At 43.6% G+C, this 26,821-nt stretch overlaps 1 long non-coding RNA gene across 1 annotated transcript in view; it reads right to left on the bottom strand.

The window, feature by feature from the left end:
- The window catches only part of LOC144603883 (uncharacterized), a 148,863-nt gene extending 123,992 nt beyond the window's left edge, over positions 1-24,871 (bottom strand). Inside the window, exons 1-3 of the long non-coding RNA XR_013548669.1 lie at positions 24,810-24,871; positions 23,734-23,797; positions 221-361 (exon numbers count right to left, since the gene is read on the bottom strand). This is a non-coding gene — a long non-coding RNA (uncharacterized LOC144603883). The remainder of the gene's footprint in view (positions 1-220; positions 362-23,733; positions 23,798-24,809) is intronic.
- Positions 24,872-26,821: the final 1,950 nt, after the last annotated feature.

Here is a 26,821-nt window from a genome sequence, read left to right as displayed (position 1 = left end):
GGTAGTTGAGGCCAGTTCATTGGCTATATTTAAGAGGGAGTTAGATGTGGCCCTTGTGGCTAAAGGGATCAGGGGGTATGGAGAGGAGGCAGGTACAGGTTACTGAGCTGGATGATCAGCCATGATCATATTGAATGGCGGTGCAGGCTCGAAGGGCCGAATGGCCTACTCCTGCACCTATGTTTCTATGTTTCAGCTGAAACATTAAACAAAGTCTTACCTGCCATGAGCTACAAAGCTACAAGATCTCAATGCAGCAACACAGGCAGTGGTGGACAGAGCGGCTGAGGATGCGGTGTAGTCCGGGGGCGTTGTCGTCAGCCCGGCCTGGAGGTGCGATTCGGTTCGGTAGGTCCGTCCCCTATAAACAAAATCTGTTACAAAGAGGTCTGTAAAAAACGATATGGCTTTATTGCACAAGATAAATTTTTGCACATCATGCCGGTAAATCTGACTGTAAAATAATTAACCCAAGTGAACATTTTGAGCAAAGTGCGAGTCAGGAACATGGTTAGCGGAGCGTAAATGCAAATCTTTACAAGTGGGGTCAAAAATATATCATTAATACTTTGGAAACAAGTCTGTAATTGGGTCTCAAGCAGGGCATGGTTGCACTGCACATTGGCACAGACGGCAAGACATTGCCAAGGCGTCGGGTATTTTTAAGGTGAAGGTTTTATTTTCCTGACTAGTTTTAGTTTTTGTTTTAGAGATTCAGAGTGGAAACAGGCCCTTCGGTCCACCGAGTCCGAGCTGACCAACGATCACCCCCTTCACTAGTTCTGTCCTACACACTAGGGACAATTTACAGAAACCAATTAACCTACAAACCAGCTGGTCTTTGCAATGTGGGAGGAAACGGGAGCGCCGGAGAAAACCCATGCGGTCGCGGGGAGAACATACAAATACTGTGCAGACAGCATCTGTAATCAGGATCGAACCCGGGCTATAAGGCAACAGCTCTACAAGTTGTACCATTGTACATCTTATCGAAACGTATAAGATTATTAAGGGGTTGGACACGTTAGAGGCAGGAAACATGTTCCCAATGTTGGGGGAGTCCAGAACAAGGGGCCACAGTTTAAGAATAAGGGGTAGGCCATTTAGAACTGAGATGAGGAAAAACTTTTTCAGTCAGAGAGTTGTGAATCTGTGGAATTCTCTGCCTCAGAAGGCAGTTGAGGCCAATTCTCTGATTGCATTCAAGAGAGAGCTGGATAGAGCTCTTAAGGATAGCGGAGTCAGGGGGTATGGGGAGAAGGCAGGAACGGGGTACTGATTGAGAATGATCAGCCATGATCACATGGAATGGCGGTGCTGGCTCGAAGGGCCGAATGGCCTCCTCCTGCACCTATTGTCTATTGTCTATTGTCTATTGTGGCGCTCCCATGCTTGAAGAGCTAAAGTGGCTTTATTTGACTTATAAAACATTGCCTTGAAGAAACTGATTTTTGAACACCCAGTGTTGACACGACCGAACTTCTAGGCATGTGGCGTTGGCCTTAACCTTCATCTAAGACTTTGCATTCCATGTGCCAAGAAAATGCCCATGACTGACTAAGGAGTCCCGAACTCCACTTCAAAACAAATGCACCACAGATGATGAAAGACAAAATACCGAGCAGCAATAAGAGGAGTAAGACACGCCAAAGCTAAATTGGATGCTTCCTCTTAAATTGACCTTTTAAAGTCTGACATTTGGCCACAGCTTGGGACACTTTCATGCGATCAACAAAAACACAAAATCTCAAAGGACTACAGACCTTCCAACGCAGAAACAATACGTCGCACCCAAAGTGCCTGAACCAGCTCACTGAGAATGTTACAGAATGAGTTCCATTATTACGCTCTTTTGCTCTACTCACTTTTTTTTCTTTTGCATCCAATTACTTTAGATGGAAAAATTACAAGTAAGAAATTAATTGATCTGTTTCTGCACATGTGACAATTAAGTAAGCTCGACTCTTGCTATTTGGTTCCAACTTGACTTCAATGGAGCAGGAAGTTTCAGTGGCACCCTGCTGGTTTTACCTTATAACTTAAAACGTTATAATCTCACCCCAGTCACTCCCTCTTCTCCCCTCTCCCATCAGGCAAGAGGTAAATAAGTGTGAAAACGCACACCTCCAGATTCAGGGACAGTTTCTTACCAGCTGTTGGCAACAGAACCATTCTATCACCAACTAGAGAGCAGTCCTGACCTCCCATCTACCTCACTGGATACCTTCGGACCATCTTTAATCGGACTTCACTGGACTTTATCTTGCACTGAACTTTACCTTCCCTTTATCCTGTATCTGTATACCCTGGATGGCTCCATTGTAGTCATATGTAGTTTATCCGCTGACTGGTTAGCACGTAACAAAATAACTTTTCACTGTATTGCGAATCTTGGGACAATAAACTAAAATAAATGTTTAAAATATCACAAAGTTAGCAGATGTGACAACTTGGTTTAGATTCACTGCCAATTATACTGCCAAGGACATTTTTGCGATGAAGGCACCCAAAACATTCTATCGTTGGTGTGGAAGGAATTTGGCTTAGAATTCCTCTCTGAGGTATCTGTGAGGTTCCAAAGCTTTGGCTTCATCCAACAGTCCCACTGTTGGCAGGGTTTAGGAGCTCCCAGCACTGCCTTCCGTCACGGATCATATGGGTTAACATACCATGAGCATTTGTCAGCACTGGGCCTCTACTCGCTGGAGTTTAGAAGGATGAGGGTGGGCCTCATTGAGATGTACCGAATAGTGAAAGGGCCTGGATAGAGAGGATGTGGAAAGGATGTTTCCACTAGTGGGAGAGTCTAGGACCAGTGGTCAGAGCCTCAGAATTAACGGACGTTCCTTTAGGAAGGAGATGATGAGGAATTTCTTTGGTCAAATGGCAGTGAATCTGTGGAATTCTTTGCCACTTAAGGCTGTGGAGTCCAAATCAGTAGGTAGAGATAGATTGTTGATCAGTACGAGCGTCAGGGGTTATGGGGAGAAGGCAGGAGAATGGGGTTAGGAGGGAGAGAGAGATCGGCCACGATTGAATGGCAGAGTAGACTTGAGGGGCTGAATGGCCTAATTCTGCTCCTATCACTTAACAAATTCTCTTCTGTGGTCTTTCTCCTGAACGTTTCCTCTCACACACTGGTACAGGTGACAATAAACTAAACTAAACTAAAGTAAAATGTATTCCCATTCCAAACCGGCTAAGTCAATGTATCTCTGTGTTTGAAGTAGAAATGGCATCCCTGCAGATTTGCTTCCTTCCACTCCTTTTTGCAGATTATACCTAAATAAAAGGCTCAGTTCATCTTTTGGAAAAGTGCAGGAGTGGGGGAATGAACACAAAAGTAGTGAACTGAATTAATTATCAGGAAAGCTGATAAGGAGTGGCACGGTGGCGCAGCAGTAGAGTTGCTGCCTTACAGCGCCAGAGTCCCGGGTTCGATCCTAACCACAGGTGCAGTCTGTACGGAGTTTGTACGTTCTCCCTGTGACCGCGTGGGTCTTCTCTGGGTGCCCTGGTTTCCACCCACACTCCAAAGATGTACAGGGTTATCGAAACGTATAAGATTATTAAGAGGTTGGACACGTTAGAGGCAGGAAACATGTTCCCAATGTTGGGGGAGTCCAGAACAAGGGGCCACAGTTTAAGAATAAGGGGTAGGCCATTTAGAACTGAGATGAGGAAAAACTTTTTCAGTCAGAGAGTTGTGAATCTGTGGAATTCTCTGCCTCAGAAGGCAGTGGAGGCCAATTCTCTGAATGCATTCAAGAGAGAGCTGGATAGAGCTCTTAAAGATAGCGGAGTCAGGGGGTATGGGGAGAAGGCAGGAACGAGGTACTGATTGAGAAAGATCAGCCATGATCACATTGAATGGCGTTGCTGGCTCAAAGGGCCGAATGGCCTCCTCCTGCACCTATTGTCTATTGTCTATTGTCTATTGTAGGTTAATTATAAATTGTCCTTAGTTCTAGGATAGTGCTAGTATAAGGAGATCGCCGGTCAGCGCAGACTCGTTGGGCCAAAGGGCCTGTTTCCGCACCGTATCTCTAAACTCAACCAAACTAAAACTAATGCTGCCATGGTACTTTGTAGTAAGGAGAAAACAACAGGAATAATTCTACCTCAAATGGACGTTGGTCAGTATTGTCGAGAGCCGAGGGATTTGGACGAGAGGGCATTAAAGTCAGGATTTCAATTTGAAAGATCAGTTACAAGAAACAAACACATTTTGTTGCTATTGTGTGGAATGCATTAGCCTCAAAATGCCTGGAAACAATGTGCTTGGGCTAATCAGAAGCAAGGAGCCATATATGTTGCATTCTAACTCTGCCAAATCAGTGACGTTAGGGCAAACATGCCACACCATTGTCATCGTTCTCCATCTAATGTGTTTGGGAATTACTATGTGGATTATCTTCAGGATGACCCAATGAAATGTGAATATTGATCCTTTCCCCCCCCAGTTTTTTTTGTTGTTTAATCTCCTTGCGCTGCGGAAACAAAAGGAACAGCCTGTGTTTAGGTCACTTTGGTGTAGGTCTCGTCCTTTGGGATGCCGTTGGTTTTGGACCGGGCCATTCCATGTTGTCAGTCAAAATGCTCAGGGTGCCTAAGGGGTCACCCTGTGATCATGTGAACTTGTCAGTCAGACGGACACAAGGCCCAGCTCCAACCTTCCCATCATGTGACCCTGTCAACTTTATAGACAGAGGGCAGAAGACATTGTCAATGGAGATGAATGTACAAAAAAAACAAAAACAGCCAACTATACTACGTTGAGCTTTACTGCTTAAGATAAAATGTTAACTCTTTCACCCACCATAACAGGTGGACATACAATAGTCACTGCAGTTCTTAATAAAACCACATTATTGTGTTTTGGGGCAGCAGGGGCCGAGTTGCTCCCTTTCAGCGCTTACAGTGCCAGAGACATTATCTTAGACTTAGAAATGAACAGCAAAAAATCTTAGACTACCTGAGATTAAATTTTTCCAGTATCAAGAATCCTTTCTATTTCAAAAAAAATCTTGCTTAATTCAAGTAAATGTCACAATAAAAGGTAATTCTTCGAGGAGGCAAGTACAAAGATTAGGATCTAAATCCGAAGACCTAAGACTGAATTAGCACCAGCCTGATTCCTGTAATGGCAGCCATGACAACTGCGAGTCCACCCCTAAAGGATAAGGCTTACTTGTATCATCGGCAAACTTGCTAATCTTGCCCTGTATGTTCTCATCCATTTCATTGATTTAGATGACAAACAGTAATGGGCCCAGCAACGAACCCTGAGGCACACCACTAGTCAAAGGCCTCCAGTCCGAGAAGCAACCTTCCATCATCACCCTCTGCTTTCTTCCATGGAGCCAAATTGCTATCCATTCAGCTATCTCTCCTTGGATCCCATGCGATCTAACCTTCCAGAGCAGCCTACCGTGTGGAACCTTGTCTTACTGAAGTCCATGTATACAACATCTACCGCTCTGCCCCCATCAACCTTTTTGGTCACGTCTACAAAAAAATCAATCAGATTTGTGAGACACGACCTCCCATGTACAAACCCATGCTGACTATCCCTAATCAGCCCTTGCCCATCCAAGTACCTGTATAACCTAAACCTCAGAATACTCTCCAGTAACTTTCCAACGACAGACGTTAAGCTAACAGGCCTATAGTTCCCAGCATTTTCCCTGCAGCCCTTCTTCAAAAGAGGCACAACATTTGCCACCCTCCAGTCTTCCGGCACCTCTCCTGTATTTAACGATGATTCGTAAATTTCAACCAGGGCTCCCGCAATTTCCTCTCGAGTTTCCTGCAATGTCCTCGGATATATCAGATCAGGCCCTGGAGATCTGTCTACCTTCATACACGATAGTACCTTTAGTACTTCTTCGACGGTAACACTGACTGCTCTCAAGACACTTCCATTGACTGCCGCAAGTTCCTCCGTCCTCCTGACTTTCTCCTCGGTAAATACAGAGGAGAAATACTCATTGAGGACCTTAGAGAAACAGCGTGGAAAATTGCCCTTTGGCCCACCGAGTCCAGGCCGACTAGCAATCACCCAGTGCACTAACACTATCCTACACACTAGGGTCAATTTACAATTTTACCAAAGCCAATTAACCTCCAGACCTGTATGCCTGTTGAGAGTGGGAGGAAACCGGAGCACCCGGGGAAAACCCAGCCATCACAGGGAGAACGTACAAACTCCGTACAGACAGCACCCGTGGTCGGGATCGAACCTGGGACTCTGGCGCTGTAAGGTAGCAACCTTCTGCCGTGACACTGCATATCCATAAGTTTTCTTAGAGATGGTGAAGAGAGGACAGATTTCCGACACCATCTATAACAGGAAAAGTGATTTATGGTCCTGAAAAATCTAACTCAGGCACCCATTTCATGGCTTTCCCTCAAAAGAAAGTTGCCCTGGAAATCTGATCATGGCTCTTTTTATTTCAGTGCTAAATCATTAAAAATATAACTATGCCCATATCCAGAGAGGTTTGCCCCACCCTGGAAATTCTGTCTGGTGTTTATGGTACAGTTTCAGTGTCAGAAATTATACCAAGTGATGACTAAGGACTGAGATACAATCCTTACTGCTCACTCCCATGAGTACATGTTCTCCTTTGTTCAGTTCCAAGTTAATTCCCAGTCTGACCTTCTATAGTTTAGTTTAGTTTAGTTTAGAGATACAGCGCGGAAACAGGCCCTTCAACCCACCGAGTCTGCTCCAACCAGCGATCCCCGCACATTAACACCATCCTAGGGACAATTGCATTACACTTTGTGTCTATGTTTGGTATAAACCAGCTTCTCCTGTTCTTTGTTTCTAGCCTAATATTAACCGCTTATAATATTTCCTTTTGTAGCGACAGGGCTCACGGTGGGGCAGAGGTAGAGTTGCTGCCTTACAGCGCCAGAATCCCGGGTTCAATCCTAACTACGGGTCTTTTTTTTGTAAACCAGCATCTGCATATCCTTATAGCTCCTCCAGAGATGCTGGCTGACCTGCTGAGTTACTCCAGCACATTGTGTCTGTTTTTGTTGTTGTTGTAAACCAGCATCTGCAGTTCTTTGTGTCTGTCGCCTGAGTTACTGCAGCACTTTGTGTTCTGCATATCACCAGGTATTCTGCCCATTAGTGCAGAGCCAATGATTTTCTAAGCTGAGGACTTTGCAAGAGTTGGAACTGTTCAACACAGACCTTGATTATAAACAGCTGAGAACTGTTTCATTGCCAACGGAGTGATGGATGACTGAGCATTACTCATCTTATTGATACCACGCCCTTCCCCAAAGTAAATCAGTGAATCAGGGCCTTGAAAAATACACGGTGAATTGCTTTCATTTCTATAACAAGAGGAGTAAATATTGTAGGAATTTCCTGAGTCATTACATTCTTAGCGCAAGAAGCCATCTTTCTTGAAGGACAGCACAATGGCGCAGTGGTAGAGTTGTTGCCTTACAGCGCCAGAGACCCGGGTTCCTTCCTGACCATGGGTGCAGTCTGTACAGAGTTTGTACGTTCTCCCTGTGACCATATGGGTTTTCTCCAGGAGCTCCAGTTTCCTCCCACATTCCAAAGACTTGTAGGCTAGCAGGTTGTGTAAGAAAATAACTGCAGATGCTGGTACAAATCGAAGGTATTTATTTCACAAAATGCTGGAGTAACTCAGCAGGTCAGGCTGCATCTCAGGAGAGAAGGAATGGGTGATGTTTCGGGTCGAGACCCTTCTTCAGACTAGCAGGTTAATCAGCTTCTGTAAATTGTCCCTAGTGTGTGGGATAGAACTAGTTTCGAGATACAGCACGGAAACAAGCCCTTCGGCCCACCTAGTCCGTGCTGACCGGCGATCACTGCACACTAACACTATCCTACACATACTAGCGACAATTTACAATTATACCAAGCCAATTAACCTACAAAGCTGTACGTCTTTGGAGTGTGGGAGGAAACCAATCTCGGAGAAAACCCACGCAGGTCACGGGGAGAACGTACAAACTCCATACAGACAGCACCCGCTGTCAGGATTGAACCTGGATCTCTGGCGCTGTGAGGCAGCAACTCTACCATTGCACCAATGTGCTGCTAATGTATGGGTGATCGCTGATCGGCGCGGACTGGGTGGACCAAAGGCCTGATTCCACTAAACTATACTGAATTAAACTAAGTTAAACTAAACTAATAAATAGCATAACATTAGAGCTTATTGAATCTGACTTTCTTAAAATGATAATTCTCTCTGATGTCTATTGTTCTAAGGGCGTTTTGAGTTAAAAAATAGTTCCTTCCTCTTTATTTTCTGGCGACTAACGTATCCACTGGAGATCAGTTCCACAAAATTGTCCGCTTACTCAAAATGCTAGTATTTTTTTGCTTTGTTTATTATCAAAAAATTAAACCATTTTCCAAGTAGGCGAGCCCTGGAGCTTCTGTGGAAAGTTTCACCAGTACTGAAACACTTATCTCAATATCCCGTTCACTCTAGATGCCAACAAACAGTAGCCTTTTCTTTCCTGCCTCTAAATACTGACTGTTTTTCTTTTAAATGTTTCAAAATGCTTCGCCTTTTTTAAGGCCACTGTTTATCCCATTATGTCCCCATGAAATGCCTCGGGACATTTTCTCTACATTAAAGATGATTTAGAAATAGAAGTTGTATGAAATGTTCAGACCAAACAACTACGGAAAGATCAGCTCGACTATCGGTTAGTCCACTTTCCATTTACTTCCCAAACGCAGCTAATCTTTTGTTCACTGTTTATATTTCACCCAAAGTTACATTGAAAGATATCAGATTTCCCATGCTGTTAAATGCCATGTGCATCCCACTTGTGTCGTGAATTTCTAATGCAATTTCAATATTCTTGCAAAGGTATATCCACTGCATTTGTGTCCCACTGAATTATCTTTTACTTGCTCAGTTCTGTTTCAATCTCCTTCAGTCAAAGACATTGGTGGCACGGTGGCGCGTCGGTAGAGTTGCTGCCATACGGCGCCAGAGACCCGGGATCGATCCTGCCCAGGGATGCTGTCTGTACGGAGTTTGCACGTTCTCCCCGCGACCGCGTGGGTTCCCTCCGAGTGCATCGGTTTCCTCCCACATCCCAAAGACGTGCAGGTTTGCAGTTTAATTGGCTTCTGTAAATTGTCCCTAGTGTGTCGGATAGAACTGGTGTATGGGTGATGGCTGGTCAGAGCAGACCTGGTGGGCCGAAGGGCCTGTTTTCCATGCTGTGTCGCTGAACTAAAATTAACTAAGATCCACTAGAACACCAAGTTTCCCTCATACTTACAGCACAGAGGAAAAGCAAATGTGATTTATGTAAATGGAAAAATGCTACTGTATTACAAGTGTAGGAGCCATTTACATTTAAATTAGTTACTGTTATTATATTATGGCCATGTTTAATATTTCTAGTTTCTCTCTGTGTGTAATTTGGAAGGTGGGATTTGATACGTAGAGGGGCGTGTCTACATCTGAGGAGACTAGCGTAGCCACAGAGATTGGTGGTCGGTTTAGTCTCAGAGGATGGAGAGAAAACAGTTTTATATCACACGGTACCGACCACACGGTAACGACTGTGTTGTTTGAAGAGGAAACCATTGATAAGAACGATAAGCTATGAATTATTCTTTTGATTTGTGCTACTTTAATAAAGACCAATTAATCAAGAAACAGCATTTGGAAGATTAGTTTTTGCTATCCTAGAGTGCGGTGTGTGCGGAAGCTATGTCTCTACCACATCCCCGAGCTGTAATGGCTATCAAAGTTGGACATTGAGAAGGTATAGAAACTGCCATTACAACAGGCATTCCCAATATGAATTCCCAAACAGCTCCTGCATTGATTAAAATGTCACGATAGTAACAATTAAAAAAAATAAAACTTGAAAGTCATGTTTGGAAATGTGTTTTTTTTTAAAGAGTATGTTGTGATGATGTATATGGATTGTATTGCAGATTTTGATTTAGCAATATTAAAAATTAGTTCAGGAATTAATAGTTATGGTATTGATGGTGATCTCTAAGATAAATTAGAATGAATATATGGCAGAATTATTTTGGCTATATTGGGTAGTCTGGAAAAATAAAGACACACAGGGTCTTTATTTATTTATCTATTTATTTGCCCACACCATTCCTCACTGCTCACTCACATCCCAGCATGTGAAGAAAGTCCCTGACTGAAACAGTATAGTCTGGTTTTCCCAAGGCTGACCACTGATGACTAATCCTGGGACAACATGGGCCAATATGTTCCTCAAAAGAAGATTTGATTAGGGAAAGATGCCCTGACTCATGTAGAAGGAGGTTCAAACAATCAGATTGAAGAAGGGTACCAACCCAACATGTCATCTCTCCATGTTCTCCAGCGATGCTGCCTAACTAGGGTTGCCAACTGTCCCGTATTAGCCGGGACATCCCGTATTTTGGGCTAAATTGGTTTGTCCCGTACGGGACCGCCCTTGTCCCATATTAGGCCCGGACAGCGCTGTAGGCCCGGACACTGTAGGCCCGGACACTGTATGCCTGGACACTGTATGCCTGGACACTGTAGCCCGGGGGCCGCTGTGGTCCCGGAAAGTGTAGGCCCAGGCACCGCCTAACGGAGGCTGCGTAGCAACCCGCCTCCTGGCCCGGGCGGCCGCCATTGGTGGAGCGGGACACGTGGCTGCTGGCTGGGTGAGGTCACATGGGGCGCGGGGCGGTGACGTCAGCCTTGGTCCCGTATTTGGGAGTGAGGAAGTTGGCAACCCTATGCCTAACCCCCTAACTTACTCCAGCACTTTGTGTCTTGCTCTGACTCAGAAATAGTTTTTGGGTTGCAAGGATGATTTACTTTGTCCAGTAAATTTTCCAAGTGACACAAAACAAACTGGAAATTATTGTTATTATAGCCCCCTTGGTCCAACTTGCCCACACCGATCAACGTGTCTCATCTACAGTAGTCCCACCTGCCTGCGATTGGCCCATATCGCTCTAATCCTGTCCTATCCATGTACCTGTCTAAATGTTTCTTAAATGTTGTGATAGTACCTGCCCCAACTACCTCCACCGGCAGCTCATTCCATACACTCACCACCCTTTGTGTGAAAAGGTTACCCCTCAGGTTCCGATTAAATCTTTCCCCCCCTCTACTTAAACCTATGGTTCTTAGTCCCTCTACTCTGTGCAAGAGACTCTGTGTGTCTACTCATTCTGTTCCTCTCATGATTTTGTACACCTCTATAAGATCACTGCTCATCCTCCTGCGCTCCAAGGAATAGAGTCCTAACCTGTTCAACCTCTTCCTATAACTTAGGCCGAGTCCTGGCAACATCCTCGTAAATCTTCTCTGCACCCTTTCCAGTTTGACAACATGTCGCCTCAGTTGAAAACGTTCTTTAATTCCATGATGCTGAAAAGATTGTACAATGACAATGAATTTCTTGGCGTATCACGCCAACACTATTTCTACATCAATGCGTATGTGTTTCCTAACTGCACTCCAGAAAGTCTTGATTCTAATTTAATCCTGAACTCCCTGACTAGCAGAAGAATGTTCCACCCCCCCTACCAGTTCCCCTTAAGATCTTGAATATATTGAATCAAATCATGCCTTGACCTTTTAACTTTTCATGGAATAAATCCATAATCCCATGTAGAAGTATATCCGCAGGCTTGAACATTGCAACCAAATGGAAAACAACTGGCGCCGTTTTGTAATTTAAACCTTGGGTCCCGATATTATCCTGGTAGATTTACATTGTGCTTTACAAGGTTCCACCACGACCCATAAATCCTTCCTAGAATATTGTGCTCTGTGCTTCATGTGTGAGTGACCACCATTTTGTACAACTCTAACATCCAACGTTTCCAACACCCAAATCCACCGGTCCTGCAAACACAAAGGCCAGGGTTACATTAGTTTCTGCAATTGTAGTCCTTGCGTTCTCTGCATTACATTTCAATTGATCGCATTGCACAGACCACTGGGATCTTAAATCTTGTTTCTAGCTTTTCACCGTTCTAAAAAACACCCTGTTCTGTCTTTTGTCATGACTTGCCTACTGCCCAATTTATTTGGAACAGTTTTTCCCCCAAACCATTTATTTATTATTGGATACCAACAAGGAATTTGAGTCTGAAGAAAGGCCCTGACCCAAAACATCACCCGTCCATGTTCTCCAGAGATGCTGCCTGACCCACTGAGTTACTCAGCGCTTTGTGTGAGATTCAATACCACCATAACACTAGGGGAATTTAAACTTTAGTCATTAAAAATGTGCAATTAAAAATATATATAATTTCTTTGTAATGGTAATCATCAAATTACCAAGGTTCCAGTAAAAATCCACTTGGTTTACTAATGTCCTTAGAACATAGAACGTAGTTCCTACCTCAACTAATTCCATATACCCACCACCCTCTGAGTGGAAAGGTTGCCCCTAAGGTTCATATTAAATCTTGCCCTATTAAATTTCTCACCTTAAACCTACATTCTCTGGTTTTTGATTCCCCGACACTGCTAATTGATTGAGCAGTCACTCTATGATTTTATACATCTCTATAAGATTGCCCCTCAGGTTCCTGCACTCCTGGCAAGATAGTCTTAGCCCGCCTGACCTCTCCTGATAACTCAGCTTTTCATGTCCTGGCAACATCCTCCTAAATCTCCTCTGCACTCTTTGCAACTTAATGACATCTTTCCTATAGCAGTCTGGTCAAAACTGAGCATGGTAGCTCAAATGTGGCCTCACCAACATATCGTCCAACTGTAACATCACGTCCCAACCTCTATATTCAATGAAAAGATACAAAGTGCTGGAGTAACTCAGTTGGTCAGGCAATACCTCTGGAGAACATGGATTGGTGATATTTCAGGCCAGGACCTTTCTTCAGACTCTCCCTCCTGAGGGACTCACCCTACAGAGTGACACCCCGCGATATGTCCCAAACCCAAAACATCACCTATCCATGTTCTCCAGAGATGCTCCCTGACCTGCTGAGTTACTCTCAACACTTTGTGTCATTTTGTGTACAGGAACGGGATACTGATTGTGAATAATCACATTGAATGGCGGTGCTGGCTCGAAGGGCCAAATGGCCTACTCCTGCACTTATTGTCTATTGTCTATTGTCTAACATCTGCAATTCCTTCTTTCTACAGTTCACATTCAACACCCTAACTCATGAAGGCCAATGTACTGCAATCCTTCTTTCCCACCCTATCTACCTGTGGCGCCACTTTCAGGGAATGTGTGCCTGTACTACTAGATCCCTCTGCTCTACAACATTCCCCAGGGTCCTTCCAATCACTGTGAATGTCCTGTCCTGGTTTGACTTCCCAAAATTGTTGTCTTTTGCCCTGTCATCCTGATTTGGGTGTAGTTTATCAGTGACTCCAGACTCACCAATGCTGTTGACTCCTGGGCTCAATGACAATGAAGGATGAAGAATAAAGAACAGTGTTGCAAATGATGTTCACATCCTGTGAACAAAAACAATCAAAAAAATAAACTTTTACAGGTACAAAGCTGTCATGCAGGATAGAAACAAGATGGATCATATTGCTTTGAAACCTCTGCAGTTAGTTGATATATGGATCCCAATATTTCATTTCAGTAAGCTGCACTGAAGAGGAAACAGATGTGGATGGCCGGTGAAAACACGATTAGCTCCTTGTGAGACTCCCGCGATGAAATAGCCTACCAACATGCAACGTCAAAGCTTGTTCACAAAACAGCAGCTGAATGACTGATTATCCCATTCATTCCAGAGTCCTGGAACTTACTTCGGCTTGAGTCATTGGCTTCGGGAGAGAACAGGAGAAAATTGAAAAATTTGTTGTATGGTCTACTGATAATAGGAAGTAATCTTTGCACTAAATATTGAATTATCAGATAATTTGATAAAGTAAGTTTGAAGACGGCAACATATTACTGCCTCCTGGTCAGGGCAATTGGTTCATGACTCCTCATGTAGGTTAGTTTTAGAGACACAGCGGGGAAACAGGCCCTTTGGCCCACCGAGTCTGCACTGACTGGCGATCCCCACACATTAACACTATCCTACACTCATTAGAGACAATTTACACCAAGCCAATTAACCTCCAAACCCATACGTCTTTGGAGTGCGGGAGGAAACCGAAGATGTCGGGGAAAGGCCACGCAGGTCACGGGGAGAACGTACAAACTCCGTACAGACAGCACCCGCAGTCAGGATGGAACCCGGGTCTCTGGCAGTGAAAGCGCTGTAAGGCAGCAACTCAACCGCTGCGCCACCGTGCTGCTCATGTGAATTGTTAAAGTGTAAATTAGTCACCTGCGGTGAAAATTCATAATTTCCCAACTCAACATTTCATTGAGTCAACAGAAAATTCAACACTCTTTAAGAAATTAGCTTTCCCTTTATCAGGATTCAGTTTTCTGTACCCTGAAGCAAAATTGGAAGGAATACAAGCATAAAGATATGCACATGCAGACTTAATTTAATAACTTGGAATGAAAGCGCTCGGTTTTGATTCAGTCCACATGAATTGGAGCTTTGCCAGCTGTGTGGGTTTCTCACAATTCAGGAAGTCCAATTTCCATTGGTGACTGCTTGATATTTGTTGTTGTTATTATTCTCTGTAATCTCTGGTGCAAAGCAACTGCAGCCACCCGTCAAAATTAAACCATTCAAAAGGGTCAGCAGGGCTGAGTGTCAAAATGCACGATTGTGCAGTACTTGTGTGAACACACTCTGAACGTATTGGAAGAATCATGAGGTTTAGTTTAGTTTAGTTTACAGATACAGGGCGGAAACAGGGGCTTTGACCCACCGAGTCCGTGCCCACCAGCGATCCCCGCACATTAACGCTATCCTACACACACCAGGAGCAATTTACACTTATACCAAGCCAATTAACCTACATATTTGAAGTGTGGGAGGAAACCGGAGATCCTGGAGAAAACCCACGTGGTCACGGGGAGAACGTACAAACTCCATACAGACAGCACCTGTAGTCAGGATCGAACCCGGGTCTGCAGCGCTGTAAGGCAGCAACTCTACCACTGCGCCACCATGCCACCCAATCTCAGGTAATGTTTGATAGTATGCTGGTTGAAATCAAACGATGCGTGAATCTGACATTAGTTCGTGCCTTCCAGTGGCGCCTTTGGCCAGTTGCATTGCTGAGCGTGAACTCATCTCAGACTAAAGTAGACAATTATCCCTAAGCTCTCCGTAAGTCCTGCCCACACTTTCTTCCACCCTCTGCTATCTAAACACAAAACGCACAAATCATTTACTCCCCGCCATCTAATACTTTCCCGCTGAATCTTGGTGTCATAGAGTCATCCAGCAGGTAAACCAGGCCCTTCAGCCCAACTTGTTCATGTCGACCAAGAACCCCATCTATGCTAGTCCCACCTGCCCACATTTGACCCATACCCAGCTGGACCTTCTTGCAATTTGTATGCCTTTCCTTTTAAATCAGTGGTTTTCAAAAAAGGCATCTGCTATGTTGCAGAGTTCAAATCTAGATGTCCTCCTTATATAAAATCATTCCTTATATCTTAAGTGTTAACAAAAGATATAACGGGTCTTTCCTTTATGCCCAGACAGCAGATATCCAAGCACATTAGTCTGAATGTGGATAAGATTAAAAAAACAATGCTCACAAGATCTGATTTGGCCTTCAATGCTAATGGGCGATCTCTCCTATTTTCTCTGCAATGGTAAAAATTGGAAACAGGGCACCAAGATGGGTAGCAACAGGAAAGGACACGAGTCAAGAGAAATACGATACGATACGATACGATAGAACTTTATTTATCCCAGGAGGGAAATTGATCTGCCAACAGACATAAAACACAAAATACATGAAACATGAAATTAAAGTGATGAGTGGAAAGGATTGGGGATGTGTAAAGATGGGAAAGGGGGGGGGGGGGTGGGGGGGAGTCAGTCTACCCCATTACAGAAGGGGGAGGAATTGTACAGTTTGATAGCCACAGGGAAGAAGGATCTCCTGTGGCGTTCTGTCCGGCATCTTGGTGGAACCAGTCTGTTGCTGAAGGTGCTCCTCAGGTTGACCAGTGTGTCATGGAGGGGGTGAGCTGTATTGTCCAGGATGCTCCACAATTTGAGGAGCATCTCCCCTCCAAGATTACCTCCCTTGAATCCAACTACACCCCCAGGATGGAGCTAGCCTTCCTGATGCGTTTGTTAACACCAATAACATTGGTACTGCGATCATTTTACCCCCACCTGCACAATATTGGTCACCATGATGAAGTATACTATAAATTATAGTCAGGCATTTAAAACATAGAACATAGAACAGGATAGTGCCGGACAGGCCCTTCGACCCACAACGTCCATGCCGAATATGATGTATTTTTAAACTAACCTCTTTGGCCTGCTTGTGGTCCATATCCAGGGGTCACAGTTTAAGAAAAAGGGGTAGGCCATTCAGGACTGAGTTGAGGAAAAACCTTTTCACCCAGAGGGTTGTGAATCTGTGGAATTCTCTGCCGCAGAAGGCAGTGGAGGTCTATTCACTGGATGTTTTCAAGAGAGTTAGATATGACTCTTAGGGTTAACGAAATCAAGAGATATGGGAGAAAGCAAGAACGGGGTACTGATTTCACTGGAGTTTAGAAGGATGAGAGGGGATCTTATAGAAACATATAAAATTATAAAAATACTGGACAAGCTAGATGCAGGAAAAATGTTCCCAATGTTGGGCGAGTCCAGAACCAGGGGGCACAGTCTTAGAATAAAGGGGAGGCCATTTAAAACTGAGCTGAGAAAAAAAAAATTTCACCCAGAGAGTTGTGAATTTGTTGAATTCTCTGCCACAGAGGGCAGTGGAAGCCAAATCACTGGATGGATTTAAGAGAGAGTTAGATAGAGCTCTAGGGGCTAGTGGAATCAAGGGATATGGGGAGAAGGCAGGCACGGGGTATTGATTGGGGACGATCAGCCATGATCAGCTGGCTCAAAGGGCTGAATGGCCTCCTCCTGCACCTATTTTTTATGTTTCTATGTTTCTATGATTTCGGATGATCAGCCGTGATCATATTGAATGGCGGTGTTTGCTCAAAGGGCCGAATGGTCTACTCCTGCACCTATTTTCTATGTTTCTATATCCCTCCATTCTCTGCACATCCGTGTGCCTTTCTAAAAGCCTCTTAAAAACCACTATCTTTTCTGCCTCCACTACCACCCCTGGCAGCAAGTTCCAGGCCCCCACCACCCTCTGTGTAAAAAACGTGTCCTGCAAATTTACTTTAAACTTTAAACTCTTTCACCTGAAAGCTGTGCCCTTGAGTCTTTGACATTTTCACCCTGAGAAAAAAAGGCTCACACAGAAATCACTTGATGAAGAATGCATGTTGTACTCTAACTGAGTGTGAAGAATATAAGTTAGGAACCGTATATGTTAGAGAAGATCATCATATGTTCGATCCGTTATGATTTATGATCCGTCTGCCAAGCATCATTGCTATGCCTGATGTTCTCTTACTGTACATAATTTAGCTTAAATATAGTTCCCTCTGCATCGTATCTTAAAACCAAGGAAAGATGTTCTTTATAAATTTTGCAACACAATACAGATACTAATAATTGACTCTGGCACCATAGACACATGGACACAAGAGTTGTGAACAATCTGCCCAACATGCACCTGAAGTCCCGCAAACCTTTCTGGTCTTCAGCCAAATCCCTGGAAGACTTTGACCCCAAGGCTGAGTGGCGCAGAACCTGGAAAGATGCCAACACCAAAAACAGAGAGGTCATCACAGACCCCACAGTGAAACCACCGGGATTTGACCTCCATTGCAAGCAATGGCGAACCCTGAACAGGATCCGCACCCTCCATGCAAGAACAGCCCATCACCTGCACAAGTGGGAGATGACACACAGCCCTGCTTGCGACTGCGGATATCCAGACCAGACCATCCCACACATCATGAATGAATGACTGCTCACTGTGAGGCTTTTCCCTGGTGACATCAAGGCCATCCACCCAACAACTGATGCTGCCCTGGCCTGGATGTCTACCCTTGACCTACAACTTTAGGCTGTGCACACCATACGCAAGAAGAAGAAAACAAGAGTTGTTTACTAAGGTGACTGTGCTCATAGCAATCAGAAAACCTGTGATTATTCCTATTCTAGTGGGACCAGAAGCATTCACCAATGTTAGTAGCAAAGGTGTGCAAAAGTTAAATAATTCATCTGAAGTTTGATTAATTAAATCTGGAGCTGAATTTTAAAAGCAGAAGCACATAGGTGTTCCATGTTGAATATTAATGCATTGGGTGCTATAAGGCAGCTCATTCTCCTTTCCAAAGTTCAGTTTCAGTTTAGTTTATTGTCACGTGTACCAATTGTCACAGTGAAAAGCTTTTGTTGCGAAGTAACCAGTCAGCAGAAAGACAACGCGTGATTACAATCGAGCCATTTACAGTGTATAGGTACATGATAAGGGAATGACGTTTAGTGCAAGGTAAAGTCAGCAAAGTCCGATCAAGGATAGTCCAATGGTCACCAAAGAGGTGGATAGTAGTTCAGCACTGCTCTCTGGTTGTGGTAGGATGATTCAATTGCCTGATAACAGCTGGGAAGAAACTGTCCCTGAATCTGGAGGTGTGCGTTTTCACACTTCTGTACCTCTTGCCTGATGGGAGAGGGGAGATGAGGGAGTGGCCAGGGTGCGACTGGTCCTTGACTATGCTGCTGGCCTTGCCGAGGCAGCGTGAGGTGTAGATGGAGTCAATGGAAGGGAGGTTGGTTTGTGTGATGGTCTGGGCTGCGTCCACAATTCCTTTAACTAAACAATGTTTAAACTCTAAATCTACATTTATTTTTAACCGCAGAAAAGAACTTCAAGAAGTCATCAAGCACTTCACAGTTAATTTAATATTTTTAAACCGTGCTCATTTTATCATGTCAAATCTTGAAAGTGAATTTGCATACAGTGGCGTTCCTACAAAATATAATTAGTAATATTAATAACTGGATAACCTGTTTTAGAAAGGTTGGTTTAGTTTAGTTTAGAGCTACAACATGGAAATAGGCCCTTTGGTCCACCAAGTCCACGCCGACCATCGATCAACCATTCACGCTAGTCTATTCCTTCCACAGATGCTGGCTGACCCGCTGAGTTTTTTCTTTTCTTTTTTTTTCTATCATTTAATAGAGTAGAAAAGTTATTCCAGCACTTTGTGTTTTGCTCAAGATTCCAGCATCTGCAGTTCCTTGAATCTTTAGAAACGTAATTGATCCTGCACCCTCACTAAGGAGAGACACTTTTAACACAGTTAAAATTACAAATTTTCAACTAGATCACGACAACAGTTTTATTAGAAAAGACGGATAACTCCTAAGTATAATGTATCTATCTGTGCCTTACCATTGAAGTGTGCGTTATCAGTGTGAAAGAGATGGTGCTGTGCTCTACATTTCACTAAATACACAATACATATGCACTGTAACTGGACAGTTAAGATTTATTTCATGCTACATTATTGACTTCAGCCACCACCAAAATCATTAGAACTACAGTAATGTGTAAGTAATATATCACAGAGGAGTCATCCATCCATTTGAAGGGTGAGTGTCTAGAAACACGCTAACTAGAAGAGACTATGTTCCCATGCGTGCATTTTCTTACGGTTATAGTTTGGTATATACACTCACATGACTTTTTGAAATAACCACAGCGTTGTTCTATGCCTGCTGAAGCAAAGTAAACAGCCTTTACATGGGAAACTAAATCCAGTAGAAATAACAATAATGAACATTTCGGGTTGAGTTCACTTTGGGGTTTTTTCTGCACTCGGTGTAAAGTACATTGAATTTACGTTTAAAATCCCACTATTTTTCATGCCAATTGTGCCAATTTCAGGTCAATTGGACTGAAAATTATGTACAAAATGTTGTTACCAGCACGAAGGTAAATGGTATTACAAGTACAAATTACATTCGGTGCAAGATATCTTTTTTACTTGATTCTTTGAGCAAGTTTACGAGACATTAGATAGACACAAGAAGCTGGAGTAACTCAGTGGGTCAGGCTGCATCTCCGGAGAAAAGGAATGGATGACATTTTGGGTCGAGACCCTTCTTCAGGCTGGTTCAAAAACATTACATTGGCATTACAGAAACATTACGTAGTGCATTTTACAATATCAGGTCATCCTTCACACAAAGGGTGGTGGGTGTATGGAAGAAGCTGCCAGAGGAGGTAGTTGAGGCAGGGACTAGCCCAACATTTAAGAAACAATTAGACAGGTACATGGATAGGACAGGTTTGGAGGGATATGGACCAAGTGCAGGCAGGTGGGACACGTTGGTCAATGTGTGGGAAAGTTGGGCCGAAGGGCCTGTTTCCACACTGTATCACTCTATGACTCTATTCCAAAACATTTGAGAAGCATTTTACAAGGATATTTGAAATGCCCACACCCAGTTGAATAATCTCCTTGTTACACCCTTTCAACTATCTGCAATGGGACCCGAAACGCCACCCATTCTTTTTCTCCAGAGATGCTGCCTGACCCACTGCGTTACTCCAGCACTTTGTGTCTATCTTTGGTATAAACCAGCATCCTTGTTTCTACAATGGAATGAATGATATCACTTTTTTTTTAGGTTTTGGACTGAGGTATGAATATTGAACAAGATGCATTCACACATAGCGCAGATGCAAGAGCACTGATAACTCACTGGCAAATATCTTTTATCTACTCAAAATATTGAATTTCCATGGAACCAAATTGAAATTATATTATTTAACTGATCAACAAGTAAGGTGTGCCAGCGTTCAGTGGTTTTCTGTCACTTGTGCCTTTAGGTCATGTGAAATGGTCATTGTTTGTTGTCATTTTGAATGAACATTTCCCAATTGATATCCTAACTCTTTCTGTTATCGACCGTGAAAAATGATCGTTCAGCTGGGCACAGCGGTAGAATTGCTGCCTTAAAGCGCCAGAGACCCAGGTTTGATCCTGACTACGGGTGCTGCCTGTAAGGAGTTTGTACGTTCTCCCCGTGACCTGCGTGGGTTTTCTCCGAGATCTTCGGTTTCCTCCCACACTCTAAAGACGTACAGGTTTGTAGGTTAAATTTTTTGATATAAATATAAAATTGCCCCTAGTGTGTGTAGGGTAGTGTTAATTTTCATATTTTATTTTCATATTTCAGATACAGTGCGGAAACAGGCTTTTTTGGCCCACCAAGTCCGCACCGCCCAGTGATCCCCACACACTAACACTATCCTACACACTAGGGACAATTTTTACATTTACCCAGTCAATTAACCTACATACCTGTACGTCTTTGGAGTGTGGGAGGAAACCGAAGATCTCGGAGAAAACCCACGCAGGTCACGGGGAGAACGTACAAACTCCTTACAGTACAGCACCCGTAGTCAGGATCGAACCTGAGTCTCCGGCGCTGCATTCGCTGTAAAGCAGCAACTCTACCGCTGCGCTACCGTGCCGCCCTATGGGCGGGGATCACTGGTCGGCATGGATTCGGTGGGCCGAAGGGCCTGTTTCTCCGCTGCATCTCTAAACTAATCCAAACTAAAATTCCTCACATTTAGCTCATCCGAGCTGTCACCTCTAAACTGTTCCATTAAAAATTGCCATTGTTGCGTTTAGTTTTTATACTATGATATCTGGCTAGAATACAGACACTTTGTTCCAGTTAATGATTCAAAAACAATTCTAATTTTAATTTTATTGTCTGGAATTATGTAGCTCAGCTTTGACAGCCTTGAAGAGGTGAGGCTGTTAATATTGCCCACAATCAATGCTAGTCCTGGCTTAATGAGTTGAACAATTTCATGATACATTTAGCTCATCCGAGCTGTCACACTTCCTGAAGAGCAACAAAACGTAGCAAATTCCCCATATTGAAAATGGCTAATCAATGACCAAAGCCTTAATCTTGTCGCCACGTCCCCTACTTACACATTGTAGCTGCGGTGGGTTCTATGTAGCACTGTGGTTAGGCTCACATTTGAGCAATTCAAAATGAGAATTGAAAAGAATCAATACAAAACTATGGAGTAAGTGATGGGATATCGATGGGTTAGTTGTTGAACTCAAAGAACGAGCCCCAAGGTGTAGTCTAACATTGCCTCTCATTGTAATACAACTATTAAATCACATCCTAAATCAATTTATTCACAGCGTGGCATTAACCCTTTCAGAACTCCAAAGATACCAAAGTGCCCATTAACGTTGACGATAGGCAAAAAATGCTGGAGTAACTCAGCGGCACAGGCAGCATCTCGGGAGAGACGGAATGGCCGACGTTTCGGGTCGAGATCCTTCGTCAGACTCGCTGAGTTATTCCAGCACTTTGTGTCTTTCTTCGGCTTAAACCAGCGTCTGCAGTTCCTTCCTACACATTTACTTTGTCTTGATTTAAATGGAACAATATATTTGTTGCTAAATATCAACAAAAGACTGATTCCACATAATAGTGTGAAACAACATTTAAAAAAAAAATCTTACAACCATCCTCGAAACCCGCTGAAACATTTGGGTTCTGATAAATCTTAAATAGCACAATTAATTGCTTTTGTGACACCTTCGATATGTTGCTTTCTTTTTAGTCTCTAGTTTACAACTGTTCAATCTGTCACTGGGCAAATGAACAGGAAGAACTTCAATAAAAAAAACTGTTAACATGGTTGGACTAGATCAATAATATTTAATTAAATCTATTTTGTAATTATCTTTTTTAATTTTGTCAGCCAGCCCTGACTAAATTTGATTTGTTTCAGCCTAAACATAATTGTTTCATTTTGAATGGGGTGATGGAAGCAGAATAAGCTGAATAATAGAAGCTGAATTGATAGAAGCTGAATTGATTTGCTCTTGAATTCCAAAGTTGCATTGTGGATTTATGCAAAGTTAGCCATTAGCTCTCAAATCTTTAATACTGGCTGTAGGTGCGCAGATTATGTGTTCCTGTGATTATAGGAATGGTACATATATACCTAGTATACAGCAAAAGATTAAACAAAGCACTGAAGAAGCAAGACATTTAAATTATCAACAGAAAAATGCTGGAAATATCTAGTAAGTCAAGCATTATTTTGTTTTTGAGGCACTTGGTTAATATTTCAGATCATTTATTTTTTTTCTTCTCAGAACACAATACTGTACAGTTAGACATTTCACATTTCTGAACTTGATAGAAGGGTCTGAAGAGAGGACCCAACCTGAAAAGTTAGCTATCCATGTTCTTCAGAGATGCTGCCTGACCCGCTGAGTTACTCCAGCACTTTGTGTCCTTTTGTGTAAATCAGTATCTGCAGTTCCTTGTGTCTACTGCTTGATATTAAATCAGAAAGTTTCAAAGAGCTCAATCAAAATATGATGTGTGTCTGTGTGAGTGTGAGCGTGCATGCGTGCGTGTGTCTGTGTGTGTGCATGCATGCATGCGTGTGTGTCTGTGAGTGTGTGTGCGTGCATGCATGCGTGTGTGAGTGTGTCTCTGTGTGAATGTGAGTGTGTGTGTGCATGCATGTGCGTGTGTGTGTGTCTGTGTGTGTGTGTGCGCGCATGCATGCGTGTCTGTGAGTGTGAGTGTGTGTGTGTGTGTGAGTGTGTGTGTGTGTGTGTGTGTGTGTGTGTGTGTGCATGCGCCTGTCTGTGTAAGTGTATCCAGATGAAGAGACGGAGGGAAAGGGGAGGGGGGGGGGGGGGGCGAGGAAGATGAAATGCATTTACCTTTCATTACCAGAGCTTGAATATTAACCACCAGCTGCTGTCATCTCCTGGCTGTTCAGCTCAGCTGAAATGAAATAAAATGCACTGGGTCGGTACAACTAGTAATATATATTCCGTTGAATTTGATATTGCTGCCTGATCCGCTGAGTTACTCCAGTACTTTGTAACCTTTTGTGTAAATCAGTATCTGCAGTTCCTTGTGTCTACTATTTGATATTAAACCAGAAAGTTTCAAAGAGCTCAATCAAAATATGTGTGTCTGTGTGAGTGTGCATGCGCGTGTGTGTGTGTGTGTGTGTATGCGTGTGCGTATGTATGTGTGTGTGCGCATGCATGCATGCGTGTGTGTCTGGGTGAGTGTGAGTATGTGTGTGCATGCATACATGTGTCTGTGTGAGTGTGTATGTGTGTGCGTGCATGCGTGTGTGTGTGTGTTTGTGTATGCAGGCGTGTACGTGTGTGTGCGTGCATGTCTGTGAGTGGGTGTGCGTGCGTGCATGCATGTGTTTGTGTGAGCGCGTGTGTGCGTGCATGTGTGTGTCTGTGTGAGTGTGAGCGTGTGTGTGCGTGCATGTGTGGCTGTGTGAGTGTGAGTGTGAGTGTGTGCATGCATGTGTGTGTGTTTGTGTATGCGTGCATGTGTGTATGTGTGCATGCATGTGTGTGTCTGTGTGAGTGTGTGTGTGCGTGCATGTGTGTGTTTGTGTGAGCATGTGTGTGCGTGCATGCGTGTGTCTGTGTGAGTTTGAGTGTGTGTGTGCGTGCATGTGTGGCTGTGTGAGTGTGTGTGCGTGCATGCATGCAAGTGTGTCTGTGTGAGAGTGTGTGTGTGTGTGTGTGTGAGTGTGAGTGCATGCGTGTATGTCTATGTGAGTGTGCGTGCATGCGTGTGTGTTTGTGTGAGTGTATGTTTGTGCATGCATGCGTGTGTGTGTGAGTGTGCTTGTATGTGTGTGTGTGTGTGTGTGTGTGTGTGTGTGTGTGTGTGTGTGCATGCGTGTGTCTGTGTAAGTGTATCCAGATGAAGGGACGGAGGGAAGGGGGGGGGGGGGGGGAGGAAGATGAAATGCATTTACCTTTCATTACCAGAGCTTGAATATCAACCACCAGCTGCTGTCATCTCCTGGCTGTTCAGCTCAGCTGAAATGAAATAAAATGCGCTGGGTCGGTACAACTAGTAATAGATATTGCGTTGAATTTATGATATTGATCAAGGTTTTTGCCACAAAAAGCTGGAGTAACTCAGCGGGACAGGTAGCATCTCTGGATAGAAGGAATGGGTGACGTTTCAGGTCGAGACCCTTCTTCAGCCTCAGTCTGAAGAAGGGTCTCGACCCGAACCGCCACCCATTCCTTCTCTCCAGCTACTCCAGCATATTGTGTCTACCTTTGGTTTAAACCAGCATCTGCAGTTCCTTAATACAGGGTTTTTGTTACTTTCATTTACAGTTCCTTTAGGCCATTTTGTTTGTTTGTGTTCAAATATCACATTCCTTTATCATCCACCATCCTTCCGTTGGTCATTTCATTGCTCTTGACCTCAATTATATCGGGGAATGAGCTGTGTGAAGGACTGACGTACATTTACCAACTCTGTCATTTCTTGCAGTCTTGGGAATTGCTGTTCCCAAACCAAGCTGTGAGGCAACCTGACCAAACGCTTTCAATAGTGCATGTATTCATGTTATACCAAACCCAATATTCTATCCAGGTTTCATTAACATTTCAGGTTCAAACAATGTTCTGTGATCTGATTAAGGATTTAGGACCTGAAACTTTACCTGTTTCTCTTTCCATAGATGCTGTCTGACCTGCTGAGTGTTTCCAGCATTTCCTGTTTTTTTCCCACAGATTTCCAGCATCTGCAGATCTTTTTCATATTTCTGATATCCCCTTCCTTTGGCTTTCGTGGAAATAAATAAGAACCTTGATAAATAGCCAATTTAATATCATCCATTTTACAGCACCCTTGGCTGAGTTTTTCCCCAGTTTGCTAGTATCTGAAATCCTGCAACAATTTTTGACGAATTTTCTTATACATCCTCCCTAACATTATCAAGGATTATCCAGCATAATCAAGGACCAGTCACACCCCAGCCACTCCCTCCTCTCCTCTCTCCCATCAGGTAAAAGATACAGAAGTGTGAAAACTCACACAACCATATTCTGGGACAGTTTCTCCCCCTGCAGTTATCAAGCAACTGAACCATCCTATTAACGACGAGAGAGCAGTCCTGAGCTACTATTTACTACATTGGAGACCCTCGGACTATCTTTGATCACACTTTACTAGACTTTATCTTGCACTAAACGTTATTCACGTTATACCCTTGCAATCATGTATTGTCTTTCAAAACAAAACTGTACCTCGATACACGTGACACAAAAATTAAACTCAAACTATCTTGAAAGAACTGTAGGTGGAAGGAAGTGTTCAGCAGGGGAATTAGAAAAAAAATTGCATAATAGGTTTTTTGAACTTATTACTAGCAAGTTGCAGGTTAATTTTATTAGTGGGCGGCAGGGTGGCAGTGCAGTAGAGTTGCTGCCTTACACCACTTACAGCTCCAGAGACTTGGGTTTGACCCTGGCTCTGGGACCTTGTCTGTACAGAGTTTGTACGTTCTCCGTGTGACCGCGTGGGTTTTCTCCGAGAACTTCGGTTTCCAAAGACGCACAGGTTTGGAGCTTAATTGGCTTGGTATAAATGTAATAATTGTCCCCGGTGTAGGATGGTGTTAATGTGCGGGGATCACTGGTCGGTGCGGACCCGGTGGGCCGAAGGGCCTGTTACCGCTCTGCATCTCTAAACTGAACTAAACTAAAGTCATTCTTCTTATCGAGTCCACATCGCAAGATTAGAAATTGTTCAGCCAAAGCTGAACATACTTCTCGGCATCTGCATACAATTGCGTCTTGTGCTTCTTGTGCGTGGTGGTGGAAAGATTGGCGGAAACAGGGCCGAGACGTGAACGCTCTTTCCTTGACCCCCACTAAAGTAATTAAACTTGTAGTTTAAAGGAACGTGTGGAATTGCAACAAATTTTGCAAAGAGATGAGGTTAAACGCAACTGGAATAATCTGCCCT

The sequence above is a fragment of the Rhinoraja longicauda genome, chromosome 21 (genome assembly GCF_053455715.1).
Source record: "Rhinoraja longicauda isolate Sanriku21f chromosome 21, sRhiLon1.1, whole genome shotgun sequence".
Taxonomy (NCBI): Eukaryota; Metazoa; Chordata; class Chondrichthyes; order Rajiformes; family Arhynchobatidae; genus Rhinoraja; species Rhinoraja longicauda.
The sequence above is the reverse complement of the archived record's forward strand: the minus strand, read 5'-3'. Positions and strand labels throughout refer to the sequence as shown.